This window comes from Girardinichthys multiradiatus, chromosome 15 (assembly GCF_021462225.1).
Source record: "Girardinichthys multiradiatus isolate DD_20200921_A chromosome 15, DD_fGirMul_XY1, whole genome shotgun sequence".
Lineage (NCBI taxonomy): Eukaryota > Metazoa > Chordata > Actinopteri > Cyprinodontiformes > Goodeidae > Girardinichthys > Girardinichthys multiradiatus.
Window position 1 is genome coordinate 20,105,256 of NC_061808.1, and position 4,427 is coordinate 20,109,682.

Sequence of the window (4,427 nt, forward strand, 5' to 3'; positions counted from 1 at the left end):
ACCCCGCCCATTTATGTATGACAACCAATACGAAGAGCAGGTTAGACCCTAAGATTTCCCAATGTGTAATGCTATTGGTGCGAGCGAATCTAAGCGCTAATAACGTTCATCGGAAATTATGTTTGTAAAAAAAAAAAATAATAATAAATGATGACCAATGACCTTGTCAGCAAAAAAATATATTACTACTGTAATTACACGTGATTTTATATTATTCCAACTATATGTCACCAACAGTAAAATACACCTGTATCAATATTGCCTTTTCCCTCAAAAAGCAAAGGAAAACAAATACATTTTGCCACCTGCAGCTAATCCAAGGTTCTCATGTCCTGCTTCCTCTGAATGTTTCAGGACCTAGTTGTCACACCTGCCCATGCTGCCTCACAGATGACAGAATGTAGCCTTTAACATGCCTGGAATCATGTGTTTGCGCTTGGCCTACTTGACAATATGCCTATAGATAACCTGACCTGCAAGATCCAAACTGTGACCTGTTTTGAACCACTGTCATGTAATCCTGATTTAAGTTTACCGGGTTATTGGTGCTCCAGGTATTAAAGGTGAAACCTTGATGTGTTGAGACAGGAACACTATGGGGAAACACCTTTCTTATCAAGATAAATGCATATCCTTATAATGCCAGTCACACAAATGGAGACAAAGACGTGGTTGTGTAAAACATTTGCTTAAACTAAATGTATGTTACTGTCTTGTAGGACATAAATGTGTGTATGAGTGTGTGCATGTGTTGCATAATGATCTGATAGAGAGGAATTTCGGGGGTGGCCTGCTTGTTGGAGTCTCTGCTCTGCTATGTCAGCATACTTAAGTTACCAAATCCTTCACTAGAAAGTCAAAGATATCTTTTCAGATTCAGTTCCTCGAATGCAGTGTTATATTTTCTTAAATTCATTGTAATTCAAAAGCAATGTCTACTTGGCCTTAGTGTGTTTTCACATGCAGAGTGCCCAAAGGTACTTTGCACATAAATAAAAGAACGGTCAAATCCTGACGGCTTTTGATTTTTAGCTCAAATCTCTTGGAACTTAAATGTTTGTGATTTATCAGTGTATGCAAATTGTCTGTCTAAAGGTCAATGCATGTGTTTGGATTGCGTTAAAGAGAAAAAAAACAACATTTTGTTCGCAAGCTGAAAGTGGCAGGAAAAGTGGTGCTAACATTTTTTTGTCACAGTCTTCCTGTATTTATTACACAATGGAAAGCTTTTATTGTTTGTTTTTTATTAGTCAGGTTAAAATGGTGCATTTGGTTTGCCAGGTTTAATTTATTGGGTGGAGACTGCTCTATTGGAGAAAACTGTTTAACCTGCTGCAACCTGTCTGTGCCTCTAATTTAAATTCTAATGCATTTCAAGACAAATACCCGAAACCCATACAGCCTTGAAGTGAAAACCGGTGATACTCTGTAACAGCTGGCTCTAAACAAACACTGAACGATTCCCATTCAAAAAGTTCCAATTTGTTTCATTAAATACTATGCATTTTCTGCTATTTATATTTATGTGTGACAGCTCCCAAAAATACCATATTCTGTTTTTGTTGTTTGTGTCTTCAATTTTAGTTGTCCTGCTCTTGGTAAATAAATAACAGTTGAGTTAATCTGGTAACAAATAGGCTTAAAAATGTTGTATTGTTTGAGATAAACACACCAATCTAATTATTCCTCAGTCTCCTTCTTGCGTTTAGTTAAATCAAGAACAACCACAGGCTGTAAGGCTGCTAAATTCACAGTACCATGCATCTGCACAAGATGAGAGCAGATACTCCGTTGCTTTAAAATGCAGGTATATCTATAAGAAATTTGAATATCGTGAATTTGTTTTTAACTGAAACTCATATGTCATATAGATTCGTTACACATGGCTTTTATTTCTTGTAACTTTGATGATTATGGTTTACAGATAATGAAAACTTTGTGTCTCAGAAAATTTGAATATTGTGGTAAAAGTCATACATTAATTAGCTAATTAACACAAACACTTGCAAAGGTTTCCTGAGCCTCTAAATGGTCTCTCAGTCTGGGTCTACAAAAAACTCTTGGCTCATTTGTGGGTGGATGGATGGATGGATGGATGGATTCCTTCAGTGCAGAATATGTAAGACGAACATTAAACAGTATTATGGATGTATGGATTAAAAATGAAGTTATTTAGTTTAATAAAAACAATGAAAAGTCACTATAGAGTCATTAGCTGCTCTTGCTCCCTCTGAGGTGATAGCTAGTTATCAATTTCTAATAATTCTAAATTTTTTTCAAATAAAACTGAAAGCATAAAATTAATTATTAATCAACAATTCTCTAAGTTAGGACAGGCTACAAAGAAACATCTTTATTGTTACATTTAATCAGACCAAAAGTGACACACACAGTTGCATTGACCAAAATTATGAACGCAATAGATGCTTCTGAAAAGTTTTTAAAAGAATTAGTAACATTACGGTGGGTACATTCTCTTCTTATGAACAATCTATAACCAAAGTAACAGTTTAACAAAAGTTGCCAGTGCTTGCATTTTTCTGTATTAAAGTCCAAACGCAGCTATGATTATATCACAATCAGTCACATACTGTGGGAGTTCAGCAAATCCCCACTTATGTAAAAATATATTTTATCACATTTAATGCTGTAAGCAATCAAAACAGTATATTTTTTGTTAAAACTCTCAATGTTGCACAAAAATTCAGTATCCAAAATGTTTTTAATTGCAGTACAGGATGGGTTACAAATACCAGATGCACTATATCATGCAAGGTATTGCTTAAACATTTATTTATCCAGTTTGAAAAGATGAATCATGGTTTATCTTTGTCAGGTTTTTAAGTACAGAGCTGCTAGTGTCACAGTCACTATGACAAGAGGATAGTCAACAACTTCATCGTAAATTAGTGACTGAGAAACAATCATTCTGTTGAAGTTAAAAACAAAATTGGTGATAGGTCACTTATAAAGTCCTTACCTCCCATGTTGTCTTTCTTGCAGATAAAATTAGCAAAATTTGAACTTTTCTTATAAGAAGTTTTTAAATTTAGATTTTTATTTGTAAAATAATTGCAGGTATAATTTCCTTCTACTTCACAATTAAACATTTCCTTGTGTTGCTCTTACAATTAAAATCCACATAAAATAATGAAGTTTCTGTTTTAAATACCATTACAAAATGTTAAAAAGTTCAAGGTGCAGGAATACTTTTGCCAGGTACTGTGTACTTGTGCTTAACTCAGCATTGTAAGTTATCACATGAAGCAAACACTAGTTTTGCTTTATTTAAAGCATCACTAATTTTAATGTTCTAAGAATTTATAAACTGGCTACCCAGAATTGGTTTACTCAGTCACCATAATGACTTTGCTGAGCACAGCTTAGCAAAATAGTCCAACTTCCACATTAGACCGAACTGACTCCTGCTTTCATAAATATTAAATATGACAGGTTTATGATACATGTAAATGAAAGCATAAATTCATCAAGTTACATAAGTATTTAAAACCAAGCTCATATCTGAGCTCAGGCACACAGGCATATATTTTGTTCACAAGTTAAATCTCATTAAACAACAAAAAGTGAATTGTTTATCAGGTTTATTGTGCAGGTGAGCACAACAGTTTTAAAAAAAAAATTTATTGAGAGTAGTTATGCTATAACTTGAACCTGAAATTACTGTCTTTCTAAACTATTATACTTTTATAAACACTGGTAACCGATAGCTTATTCTCAGGGGAATCTTCGCCACATTTGATATTGTTTGCCAAAATTAAAGCAAGGTTCTGCGCAACATGTTGAAAACAAAACAACTTTCTACATTTATTTAATTATCTGCCTAAGGATGCTTTCACATAGCTTGTGGGATAGCTCAGAAAATTTGGGTGGGGAATGGTGAAACTTTCACACCCTCATCAGATTTGTTTACATTTAAATACTGCACTTTTGAAAGCAGACCAAACTGCATGAACAACATAGGAAACAGAATCTGGTCCATTCAGAGTAGATGAAAGTGCTCAGGTGTAAAAGTACCTTAGGTGATTACCTTTGTCTCAAACAAAAGACAGACCATGATCATTTGTCCAAGCCTTTCTTTGTTTTAGAAGCTATGGCTCAAAGTTTAAACTGCTACATTTCTAACTCCCTGTGGCAGTTAGCTGTGCTGCAAATCTGGCTCTACCTTGTATTGTAGCAGCAACAAAAAGTATTAGAAATATTCAAGTACATCTGTGTTATCCTCGTCTTCTATGTGAATGCTGCTTCTAACAACATTTTATTAGTAGTGTCTCTACTTTGTATTCAGGTAGCTTACTCCTTCAGCTGCCACCAGGGGACTGCCGGTAAAGAGCTCTGTATTTATATCCTGACTTTATCAGAACTTTGTGTTGGTGTAGATGTGAAACAAAGTTCTTACCTTGTAGTGC